A 14001-nucleotide genomic window follows, 5' to 3' on the forward strand; every position below is an offset into this window, starting at 1 on the left:
ATTGATTCCAATTGATCGTGACTAATTTGTCGATTCGATTATCGATCGATTCCAATTATCATGACCGATTGTCGATTCCGATCGACGTGACCGATTTGCCAATTCGATTATCGATTGATTCATATTGTCGTGAGATTGCCGATATCGATTATCGATCGATTTCGATTATCAATTGATTCCGTAGTTGAGGCCCATTATGATGTATTCATGGCTTATGGGTAAGGCCCATTGTGATATGTTTTAGGCCCATGATGCATGACCTATTTGATGTATTCAAGGCCCGAATATGTGGCCCATTTGATGCATATGAGACCCATGTGTAGGGCCACATGTCATGTATTTGAGGCCCATGAGCAGGGCCCACCTATTGTGTATATGTGGCCCTTGAGTAAGGCCCATTGTGTTGTATATTAAGCCTTTGTGTGAGGCTGTGGGCCCATTAAATGTTTCGCTCTATGTGGGCCATTCCCTGGGGGAAATGTTGGTTAAATGTCCACGTTGTCAAAGCCGATTGTTGAAGCCGGTTATTGATATCGATTATGAGTATGTGACAACATAGCATCATGATACATACCTATACACATCATCTACATGTTTGTTATGAGATGTGGTTGACCATTGCATATGTCATTGGGCATGTTGTTATGAGACTCCCTAATAGGCGGAGATTGTCTCACATGAGTACATGGTGTACGCAGGATTGATGCATGACTGGATTGGATGACTCATACATCTTGCATTGTGTGTTGTGACTACTGTACACCCTAGCGACATCAGGGTTGTAGCCTCCACAGGTATTCCGTGGATGACCAGATGGGACACCGAAAATCTGTTCTATATGGGGTGCTATAGATATCCCTGAGTGAAAGTCCCTAAATCCTCTTGGTTCCAAAGCTTACTCTAACGTCTAGACCGAGTGGATGCATGAGCACATGAGGGCCATATACCGTTAGGCTGCGTCTCCTACTGTGTCGTGGTCGGTTGGAAGGGGGTACAGCCTTACCTGCCCGAGAGGAGGGGGCAATGCTAGGCTGAGTCTGACCAGCTCGAGGAATGAGTCCGCTGTCAATGAGCTGGGCGTGATATTTGCAGGCGGATAGTGAGGTCTCTTCCACTCACCTTGTTGCGCACGATGGGGTGGCAATCTGGTTTAGAGTGTAATAGACCCCGGTGATTCTCCAGAGAGTAACCATACTGATATGTGGACTTATTAAGTAGGAATTGCATATTCATATATTCATTTCATTCACTATTCACTCGGGCTGGTGGTGCGCAATTAATTATTGTGTACCTTTGCATGGCGAGGATTTCGGTTGGGCGCGCGACTAACCTGAGATCAGGAGTCTACTACATTGAGTCTGGCCATCCAAATTTAGGTATGGGACTGGTTTGGATAGAAGTCCCTTATGATGGACCCCGTAGCCTGCGATACTATGTACTATCATCCCAACTTCACACTCCAGCTTGGTCATTTCATTCGCATCGCATTGCATCTTCAGCAAGTAGCATTTGGTTTACTATGCTTCTATATTACATAACATAATTAAGGTTAACGATATTCACGGACTCGGTATCGAATATTTGGCTTACTATGTCTCCCCATTACATAATGGACCTACATTGCATCCTCAATATATGATATTGGTTTATTATATTCTTGCATCGCATAGCCTATATAAGGCTGATGGTATTTATGGGCTTATCAGCATGTTTTTGCATTACTCTGATATTGTATGATTTATTAACATGCCCGTATTATTGATAACATTTATAGACTTGTCGATTTTTCCCCAACAACATTGTATTGAATACTGACACTTACCTTGTGCACACACTTACACCACCCTCTAAGCTTTTTATAAGCTTATGCACGATAGATGCGTGCGGGTGATTTTAGGTTGGAGTAGTGTTGAGCTTGAAGGGTACTCCTGGAGCCCGATTTTCGATTTATGTATTTCCCTTTCAGTATTGTACTTAATGATTATATTAGTAGATATGTGATGATGATGTTGCCTTTGTGAATTGGGTAATATTGTGTTTATGCTTATTACGAGTTAAATGTACACAAAAAAAAATCCTCCTTGTAGGATCCCAAGATCGAAATCTGGCATATGGACGCTAGGAGCTGAGAATGGGGTATTACGGAGGCTGTCGGCACCGGATTCGGCGATCGACTTTCCTGTGATTTTGAAGTTTCATTTTTTTTATGGAATTAATCATGTGTATTTGTTTTTTATAGGAGGCAATCCATTTGAATTATAGCTTTCTTTAACCTTGATTTAAGAAATTTTTTAGTTCTTGCCATTGAAATACATACGATTCTGCTCAATATCTATTTGAATGGAAATTTTCTGAATTGCTTCTGTAAGTAGATATGTGTTTGTTACGTTAATGAAACTTCTGCATAAGTATTCTGGACGTTGTTTAGATTCGAAAACATATTATGTTGTGTGAGACACTGAGAGATCATTTGGTTGAATGCTCTTCATCGTCTTATCTCTTTCTTAGATACTCAAGATGTAATTTTTCTATCACCATGACAATTTTTCATTTACTAATTATTAACTGTTTTTTTTAATGAAAAAAGGATTTTATTGAAGAAAAAAAATTAGAAAAAATGATGCAACGGTCAGAAACTAAAAATACTCAGGAGCAGAGCTGACATAACACGAGTAAAAAAGAAAAAGAAAGTCACTAACACTCTGGTAGCACATCTGCCTAGCTCCTCAGTTCGCCTCTCAACAAGCGCATCTGCCTTGAAATTGTCCTCTCAAAGGACATGAGAAAAGGAGGCTAGGAGCTTGACATTGAGCTCAATAACTATCCAACACATTTGTTAATTTTCGAGGGGCAAGGTTAGATTCGATCAATTTGATCAAATTTATGGAATTGAAGTCCTATCCTATCCAATTGGATAATGGAGTGGTTAATTTATCATTCATAAACCAAAATAGATATAAACTTCAATTGATTCGGTTTCTAAATAAAACACCAAAGTATTGATCGTAAGGAATTCAAAGCATCTATCGTTCCCATAGTCTACAATAGATCAATGGAATTTACAGATCAATCTCTTGCAAAATAGATAAGCTATCAATCATAGCTTTCTTAAGCATCTAAAGTGCCTAGAGTCGAGAATGGATCAAAGTAAACTAAAAAGAAAGCTTCATTCAAACCAATATCAATGAATTGTTCAACATTCAAACCAAATAACTTGAATCAAAGTAAATTAGAACATTAAAAACCACTGCAAGCTTCACCTCTTAGCCCTAGCTAGCTAAGAGATTTAGCCAACCATATTCATGATTGAACTAAACTCTAAGAAAAACATGAAAAAAAGTTAGAAACGAAAGATTAGCAAGGAAGAACAACTCCATGGACACTCCGCTACTCATTGCCCTCGCTTCCAAACCCTAAATCATACCTAAAAGAGCCTAAATCACACCTTTAAATAGACTTGATTCTCACTGACTTCGAACTGACTTCGAAAGTTCGCACTTTGTCGTACCAATTGTAGCCTTTGGTTGCACTGAATTTGCCTCTCGGTTGCAACCGAATTTCTTGAAATTGCTTCTGAAGACTGTCTCCCTCAGGTCAAACCAAACCCTCTTTCGGTGGCACTGAACCTAACTCTGGTCAGACCAAATTTTGAACTGGATTATATTTGAAAATCATGATTTATTGCTGGAATATTCTCAAATTTGAAACATTAACATGGAATTGTGTCTTTGCTTTTATAATGTTAGTGAATATTGTATCTATTTCTTTAATATTATTTGTTCATGAGTGGTGATGGAAGGAGAGAGTGGATAAATTACAAAAATCACGATGGACTCACGGAGTTTATTGACTTAGGGATAAAATACATAACTCATTACACTATGCTTAGTGACTTAGGTCGTTTGGCACCGTGGATTGGAGGGGGTTTCAAATCCCCTGGTTGTTTGGTAGCATAAAGTAACTGAGGGGGTTTATGATCCACGGTGAGAGCTCAGATTACACCTAAAATCATTTCAATAGTTGCAGGTGTAACATGTGTGTCACTATACACTATCATTCTATTGGGCACGTGGCCCACTAATGATGATCAGCACCGTCTAAACATTGTCTATGTAAATATGCATTGTCCAAACATTGTCCATGTAAATCAATGATTAAAAATCGTTGGTTAGTCACTTAGACATGATCTTGTGCTTGTGGCCCATCCAGGACTTGGAATTTTATCATTTTCGGGCAAAACATATATTTCAGCACAACCATTGTGTCAAAAAGTTACATATCTCACTAATTAAAGATATTAAGTTGATTTAGTAATTAAATTCAAACCCCTATAAATATATCATGGATAGGTACTTTTGGATTAAAGTTGATTCACACTCCAGGGTGCCAAACACACCAGGAGGATTGCAAATCCAGGGGGTTTCTAATCTTGGGGGTTCTGAATCCAAGGTTTCAAATCTACGCTCCCAAACAGGCCCTTACTCAAGTAGGCAATCCGCTTCGTGTGATGCACACGTAGGATACAAGTACTTCAATTCAAACAGGCGAAATTATTGTGTCTTTACTCAACCGTTGATTTGCATTGCTACAAATTTTCATTTCCACGGATGATAGTGAATAAACAGGAGCGGATTAGATGTTATGGGGGTAATACCCACAGCTAACACCCCAAAGTGTGTTATGTTTATTGTGTGGGCCCACCTTGATGAATGTGTCATATATCCATCCCACCCATCCATTTTTTAAGCTTATTTTAGTATGTTATACATAACTTAAGCAGATCTTAAATCTCCAGTCCACCACACCGCTGAAAAAGCGTGGTGAATGATCATTAAAAACTTTTTGTAGGTCATAAACGTTTTAGATCAAGCTGATTCTTGCATATTCCCTTCATCCAACATGGTTTGTTTGACCTTATCAATGGGTTGGATGACAAATAAACATTCCGGATCTGCTTAAGTTGGTCCCTGGAAAGTTTTTAATGGTAGATGTTCAACCACCACTATTTTCTGTGGTGTAGTCCACGTGAGATTTGGATCTTATTAAAGTTTGGTATCACATCCTAAAATGGGCTAGAAAATGGATGGATGGCTTGGATACACAACACACTATCAAGGTGGACCTCACGGTAATGTTAACACCGACTAAGGGGTTACGCGAGTAACACCTAATCCGTTCCCTGAAAAAAACCCTTATCTCGCTCTTCTCTTGCAAACTACCCGACTCTCCGTCTACATTCCTTCGAATTCTTCAAGAAAATGTGGACTTTGCATTACATCACTAATTTTCCTTTCTTAATTTGTTTTCATTGAGCGATTTTTTACGGATAGGTCTGAATGTCGTTTTCTCGTGTTTTTTCTCGTCATGATCTACACTTTTTTTAAAGGTTAGATGGTATATTTAATGCGTTTGGAAGGAGATTCCTTTGATTTTGATAGATTAATCTATTGGCGAGATAATCTAGGGTTGGTTGTTTGGTTGTTGGCTTATTGCATGGATTTGGCTTGATGTTCGTTCTAGGCTTTGATTTTTGAAGTGATTTGAAGTTTTCTCTGTTAGATAATTGGTTTTGTATGTTGCGTGTAAATTTTTATGATAGATTTTGAAGTTTCTTTTTTTTTCTTTAATGAAATTAATGGTGTGTATTTGTTTTTTATCAGAGGCAATCCATTTGAATGATATCTTTCTTTAACCTTGATTTAAGAAATTATTTAGTTCTTGCCATTGAAATACATACGATTCTGCTCTGAATGAAGATTTTCTGAATTGGTTCTGTAAGTAGATCTGTGTTTGCTACTGTAATGAAACTTCTACATGAGTAGTCTAGATGTTGTTCGGATTTGAAAACATATTATGTTGTGTGAGACACTGAGAGAGTAGTTGATTGAATGCTCTTCATCGTATCTCTTTCTTAGATACTCAAGATGTAGTTTTCCTAACATCATGACAATTTTTCCTTTACTAATTATTAACTGTTTTTTTAATGAATAAAAACAGATTTTATTTTATTTTAAAAAAGATGCAATAGTCAAAAACTAAAAATACTCAAGAGCAAAGCCTATATAACATGAGTCAAAAAGAAAAGGAAAGTCACTGAATCTCTGTTAGCACATCTGCCTTGCTCCTTAGTTTGCCTCTCAACAAGTGCATCTGCCTTGAAATTGTTCTCTCAAAGGACATGAGAAAAGGAAGCTGAGAGCTTGGCATTGAGCTCAATAACTGTCAAACACATTTGTTAATCTTCGAGGGGCAAGGCCCGATTCGATCCATTTGATCAAATTTCTGGAATTGAAGTCCCATCCTATCCAGCTGGATAATGGAGTGGTTAATTCATCATTCATAAACCAAAATAGATCTAAACTTCAATTGATTCGGTTCCCATATAAAGTACCAAAGTATTGATCGTAAGGAATTTAAAGCATCAATTGTTCCCATATTCTGCAATAGATTAATGGAATTTATAGATCAATCCCTTACAAAATAGACAAGCTATCAATCATAGCTTTCTTAAGCATCCAAAGTGCCTAAAGTCGAGAATGGATCAAAGTAAACTAAAAATAAAGCTTCATTCAAACCAATATCAATGAATTGTTCAACATTCAAACCAAATAACTTGAATCAAAATAAATTAGAATATTAAAAATCACTACAAGCTTCACCTCTTGGTCCTAGCTAAGAGATTTAGCCAACCATAGTCATGATTAAACTAAACTCTAAGAAAAACATGAAAAAAGCCTTAGAATCGAAAGATTGACGAGGAAGAACGACTCCATGGACACTCCGCTACTCTTTGCTCTCTCTTCCAAACCCTAAGTCATACTTAGTAGAGCCCAAATCACTCATTTAAATAAACTTGATTCTCACCGACTTCAAAAGTTCGCACTTTGTCATACCGACTGTAGCCTTCGGTTGCACCAAACATCACTTCGGTTGCACTGAATTTACCTCTCAATTGCAACCGAATTTCTTAAAATTGCTTCTTAAGTCCATCTCCCTCAGGTCAAACCGAACCCTCTTTCGGTGGCACCGAACTTAACTTTGGTCAGACCGAATTTCGAACTGAATTATATTTGAAAATCACAATTTATTATTGGACTGTTCTCAAATTTGTAACATTGATATGGAATGGTGTCTTTCCTTTTATAATGTTAATAAATATTGTATCTATTTCTTTAATATTATTTGTTCATTAAGGGTGATGGAAGGTTGAGAGTGGATAAATTACAAAAATCACGATGGACCCATGGAGTTTATTGACTTAGGGATAAAATACATAACTCATAAAACTATGCTTAGTGACTTAGGGGTCGTTTGGCACCGTGGATTGGAGGGGGTTTCAAATCCCTTGACTGTTTAGCAGCATAAAGTAACTGAGGGATTTCAAATCCAAGGGGTTTCCAATCCCCTCTCTGAGGGGGTTTGTGATCCACGGTGAGAGCTCAAATTACACCTAAAATCATTTCAATAGTTGCAGGTGTAACATGTGTGTCACTATACACTATCATTCTATTGGGCACGTAGCCCACTAATGATGATCATTACCGTCCAAATATTGTCCATGTAAATCTGCACCGTCCAAAAATTATCCAGCACCGTCCAAACATTGTCCATGTAAATCAACGATTAAAAATCGTTGGTTAGTCACTCAGACTTGATCTTGTGCTTGTGGCCCATCCAGACTTGGAATTTCATCATTTTCGGGCAAAGAATATATTTTAGCGGGCTTAACACAACCATTGTGTCAAAAATTACATATTTCACCAATTAAAGATATTAAAGTTGATTTAGTAATTAAATTCAAACCCCTGTAAATATACCGTGGATAGGTACTTTTGGATTAAAGTTGATTCACACTCCAGGGTCCCAAACACACCAGGAGGATTGCAAATCCAGTGGGTTTCTAATCTTGGGGGTTCCAAATCCAGGGGTTCCAAATCCACGCTCCCAAACAGGCCCTTACTTAAGTAGGCAATTTGCTTTGTGTGATGCACACGTGGGATACAAGTACTTCAATTCAAACGGGCAAAATTATTATATCTTTTCTCGACTGTCGATTTGCATTGCCACAAATTTTCATTTCCACATATGATAGGGAATAAACAGGAGCATATTAGATGTTATGGGGGTAATACCACATCTAACACCCCAAAGGGTGTTACGTTTATTGTGTGGGCCCACCTTGATGAATGTGTCATATATCCATCCCACCCATCCATTTTTTAAACTTATTTTAGTACGTTATCCCATAACTTAAGCAAATCTTAAATCTCCGGTCCACCACACCACTGAAAAAATGTGGTGAATGATCATTAAAAACTTTTTGTAGGCCATAAACGTTTTGGATCAAGCTGGTCCTTGCATATTCCCTTCATCCAACGTGGTCTGTTTAACCTTATCAATGGGTTAGATGACAAATAAACATTTCGGATCTGCTTAAGTTGGTCCCTGGGAAGTTTTTAATGGTAGATGTTCAATCACCACTATTTCCTATGGTGTGGTCCACGTGAGATTTGGATCTTATTAAAGTTTGGTATCACATCCTAAAATGGGCTAGAAAAACGGATGGACGGCTTGGATATACAACACATCATCAAGGCGGACCCCATGACAATGGTAACACTGACTAAGGGGTTACGTGAGTAACACCTAATCTGCTCCCGGAAAAAACCCCTATCTCACTCTTCTCTTGCAAAGCACCCACGTCTTGGTCTACCTTCCTTCGAATTCTTCAAGAAAATGTGAATTTTGCATTACAACGCTAATTTTCCTTTCTATATTCGTTTTCATTGAGTGATTTTTTACGGATAGGTCTAAATGTCGTTTCCTCATGTTTTTTCTCGTCATGATCTGCACTTTTTTTAAAGGTTAGATGGTGTTTTTAATGCGTTTGGAAGGAAAATCCTTTGATTTTGATAATTGATCTATTGGTGAGATAATCTAGGGTTTGGTGTTTGGTTGCGGCTTATTGCATGGATTTGGCTTGATGTTGTTCTAGGCTTTGATTTTTGGAGTGATTAGAAGTTTTCTCTGTGAGATAATTGGTTTTGTATGTTGCATGTAGCTTTTTATGATAGATTTTGAAGTTTCGTATTTTTTTTAAAATGAAATTAATGGTGTGTATTTGTTTTTGATAGAAGGTAATCCATTTGAATGATAACTTTCTTTAACCTTGATTTAGGAAATTATTTAGTTCTTGCCATTGAAATACATACGATTCTGCTCAATATCTATTTGAATGGAGATTTTCTAAATTACTTCTGTAAGTAGATCTATGTTTGCTACTGTAATGAAACTTCTGCATGAGTAGTTTGGATGTTGTTTGGATTTGAAAACATATTATGTTGTGTTAGACACTGAGAGAGCAGTTGATTGAATGCTCTTCGTCGTCTTATCTCTTTCGTAGATACTTAGGATGTACTTTTCCTATCACTATGACAAATTTTTCTTTACTAATTATTAACTATTTTTTTAATGAATAAAAAAAGGATTTTATTGAAAAAAAAGAAAAAGAAAAAAGGATGCAACAACCAAAAAATAAAAATACTCAAGAGCAGAGCCTACATAACACGAGTTAAAAAGAAAAAGAAAGTCACTGACTCTCTGATAGCACATCTGCCTAGCTCTTCAGTTCGCCTCTCAATAAGTGCATCTGCCTTGAATTCGTCCTCTCAAAGGACGTGAGAAAAGGAAGCTGGGAGCTTGGCATTGAGCTTAATAGCTGTTTAACACATTTGTTAATTTTTAAGGGGTAAGGTTAGATTCGATCCATTTGATCATAGTTTTGGTATTGAAGTACTATCTTATCCAGTGGGATGATGGAGTAATTAATTCATCATTCATAAACCAAAATAAATATAAACTTCAATTGATTCGGTTCCCATATAAAACACCAAGTATTGATCGTAAGGAATTCAAAGCATCTATCTTTCTCATATTCTACAATAGATCAATAGAATTTACAGATCAATCTCTTGCAAAATAGACAAGCTATCAATCATATCTTTCTTAAGTATCCAAAGTGCCCAGAGTCGACAATGGATGAAACTAAACTAAAAATAAAGCTTCATTCAAACCAATATCAATGAATTGTTCAACATTCAAACCAAATAACTTGAATCAAAGTAAATTAAAACATTGAAAAACACTACAATCTTTACTTCTTAGCCCTAGCTAAGAGATTTAGCCAACCATAGTCATGATTGAACTAAACTATAAGAAAAACATGAAAAAAGCTTAAAATCGAAAGATTAGCAAGGAAGAACGACTCCATGGACACTCCGCTACTCCTTGCTTTCTCTTCCAAACCCTAAATTGTACTTAGAAGAGCGTAAATCACTCCTTTAAATAGACTTGATTCTCACCGACTTCAAATCGGCTTCAAAAGTTCACACTTTGTCGTACCGATTGTAGCATTCGGCTGCACCGAACATCACTTTGGTTGCACTAAATTTGCCTCTCAGTTGCAACCGAATTTCTTGAAATTACTTCTGAAGTCTGTCTCCATTAGGTCAAACCGAACCCTCTTTCGGTGGCACCAAACCTAACTTTGGTTGGACCGAATTTCGAACTGAATTATATTTGAAATCACAATTTATTGATGGACTGTTCTCAAATTTGAAACATTGACATGTAATGGTGTCTTTGCTTTTATAATGTTAGTGCATATTGTATCTATTTCTTTAATATTATTTATTATTTGAAATATCGGTATCGTGCGATGTATCACAACCTTGGGGTACAGATACGTATCGGTTATCACATGGGATATATCGTTTGTATCGCGTAATTTATTGCACTTTTTGGAAAACATGGGGAAACATTGGAAAAAGTGGTTGAATTTTTCAATGAAACTTCAGGGATTATTAAAAAAGACCTTAATATACACTTTTAAATTATAAAATCTCAAAAAAGAAGTGCACGTAATAGGTTTCCTTTGTATAAGGTCCTAAACCATGCATTGTCTGATTGAAAAGAAATGGCAATTATATTCAAATATGATGCATAACATTTATAAATGTATCGAGACATTTATGAAAACACAACTAATGCATTCAAAAGCAAAGGATATTATAGAAATTAAAAAAATAATATTGTAACAATTTGTTCAAGTAGACCATAATACAGGAAATAGTGGTAATCGATCATTATAAATTTTTCATGGGCCACAAAAGCTTTGGATCAAGCTGATATTTGTGTGGTCTCTTTGTCAAGGTCTTTATGACCTTACCAACAAGTTAGATGGCAAATAAAGTGGACCCAAGAAGTTTTAATGGTGGGGATTCAATTACTATTGTTAACTGTGTTATGGTCCACCTAAGACTTGGACCTACTTCATTTTTGGGATCATGCCCGAAAATGAGCTTTCAAAATGGATGGATGGTGTGGATTTAAGGCACATACATTGCAATGAGTCCATAGTTAGGGATCCACCAAAACAACGCCGATAAAGTGGACGCAGATTTACTGTTGAAAACCATTCCCAGGAAGTTTATTTGCTAAGAACCTAGATGAGGCCCATCGTAATGTTTTTTATGAATCCACCCCGTCCATACGTTTGGCTTGATCATTTTAGAACATGCAACCAAAATTGAGCTTGATTTAAGAGCCAGGTGGGCCACATGAGAGGAAACAATGGAATTTGAGCAAATACTGTAGCCATTCGTATGGCCACAAAAGTTTTGTATCGGGCTAAGATTTTAGTGTTTCCAGTTCATCCCAGCGGGAATGACCTTATAAACGGTTTGGATGTCATATAAACATCAAGCTAGAGCCCAGAAAGGTTACAATGATAGGAATTTCTTTCCCCGATTTTACCTCTCTTATGGCCCACTTGACTCTTATATTTATCTCATTTTTGGCCACATGTCCTAAAATGATCACGCAAAAGGAAGGATGGCATGAATTCATTACAAAATTCACAATGGGCCCACATAGCTTCCCAGCGTGGGAACTCCGAGTCCGCATCTGCCTGAGTAGGGGTAGTCCCCCATTCCGTCCGAGAGGAATAGCTTAGTGGGTATAACCCTTAACGTGTGGCCCACATGGGTGATATTTTTGTACATCCACGTCGTTCGTCCGTTCCTACAGATCATTTGAGGATGGGGTTTCAAAAATTATGCAGATCCAAATCTTAGGTGGACCATACCACGAAAAGCTGTGATAATTGAGTGCCCTACCATTAAAATTTTCAAAGAGCCCATCGTAAGGTTTATTTGCAATTGAACCTGTTGATAATGTCAGGAAGATATGGATGAAGGGAAAATCTAAGGATCAGCTTAATCCAAAACTTTGCGGCCCCCACTCCTTAATAATGGTCATTCATCTCATTTATCATTGCTTCAAGTGGTATGGTCCAATTGAGATTTCGATCTTCTTGGGGTTTGGTATCATGTCCTGAAATGGGATGAAAAAACATATGGATGGCATGGATATTAAAAAAAAAACAAAAACATAAAGATGGGCCCCACACGGTTAGAGTAACACCCACTTAGCTATTTTTGGGGTAACAACTAATCCGCTCTCAGTCCGCTGCACACGGATGAGCGATGTGAGTGTGACCTTCGCCATGGGCCCCACCGTGATGGATGCGTTGTATCCACACCATCCATCCATTTAAATAGATCATTTTAGTGCATTAGCCAAAGATTATAGGTCGATCCAAAGCTTAAAGTGGACCCCACCACAGAAAACAACGAGGACAGTCTGCCCACCATTGAAACTTGAAACCTTCCTAGGGCCCATCATAATGTTTATTTGTGATCTAATTTGTTCATAAGTCTATGAAAATATGAACTAAAGAAAAAAACAAATATCAACGTGATCGAAAACTTCTGTGGCACTCAAGAAGTTTTAAATGGTAAGCGTTCAATTCACATTGTTTTATGTGATGGGTCCACTTGAGCTTTGGATCTACTTCATTATTTGTCTCATGACCTAAATTAATACCTAAAAACGTATGGACGAAATGGATATAAAATATATACATCAAGGTGGGCCCCACTGTAAGGGTTGTACCGTATCAAATACATCGAAGTCACACCGAATCTACTCCTTAGTTAAAGGAGAGAGTCGACAATACCATCGCCCAGTTTTCTTCTCCGCAGGCTTTGTAAGATATCGTGATTTCGAATCCTTTCGAAAGCCCAAAAATCTCGCCCGAATTCCATCCATTTTCCAAATCCCTCCCAAAATCCCCATAACCTCAGTAGAAATCTAATTTTTTTCCAAAGAAATTCTCTCAGGAAGAAACAAAGAAGAAGGGTTTAAAGTTTTTTTTACCTGATCCAGCGCACTCGACGTTTGACTTACTAAATTCAGTCGAAGACGGTTACTTAATAGATATTTGAGGTAAGAGAGATTTTTTAAAATTTTATATTTTCTATATATATATATATATATATTTTCAAATTTGTGGGGTAGCAGCGAGGATTTTGCCTCATATTGCTGAAAATGATGCCTGCTTCATCGGCTTTATCGTTGATATTGCATGATATTTCACAATATCTTGTGATATATCGTCAATATTGGTGATATTGCTCAATATTTTGCGATATCTTAGGATATATAGTGTGATATGGAGAATTTTATTATTTTTATTTTTTTAATTTCTGAGCGAGTTTTGCTGAGTTTCATATCGCTAGTAAGTGATAACGATAATATCAGCTGATAGTATCGATATTATGAACACTTATTTGCTCATGAGTGGTGATTGTAGACTTTATTTTGTTAGTATTATTTTAGTAATAATAGGTGTTACTTTAACAATGTAATTTTATGGTTATTTGAAGTTTTAAGCTGTGTTTGGATGCATGCACGTTTTTGAAGTTGTGACTTAAGTTACATTACTTACACATGGAAGAAAGTTATAGGTAATCCTGTTTGGATATAATTTGTAATTAACTTACAGGTAACTTAGTTTCTGTGTTTGGATAACATGTAAGTTAGTTACAAGTAAGATGTTTTATATTCACGTAAATCGGAGTTTAGAGTATGAAATTGTTA

The sequence above is a fragment of the Magnolia sinica genome, chromosome 16, assembly GCF_029962835.1.
Source record: "Magnolia sinica isolate HGM2019 chromosome 16, MsV1, whole genome shotgun sequence".
Taxonomy (NCBI): Eukaryota; Viridiplantae; Streptophyta; class Magnoliopsida; order Magnoliales; family Magnoliaceae; genus Magnolia; species Magnolia sinica.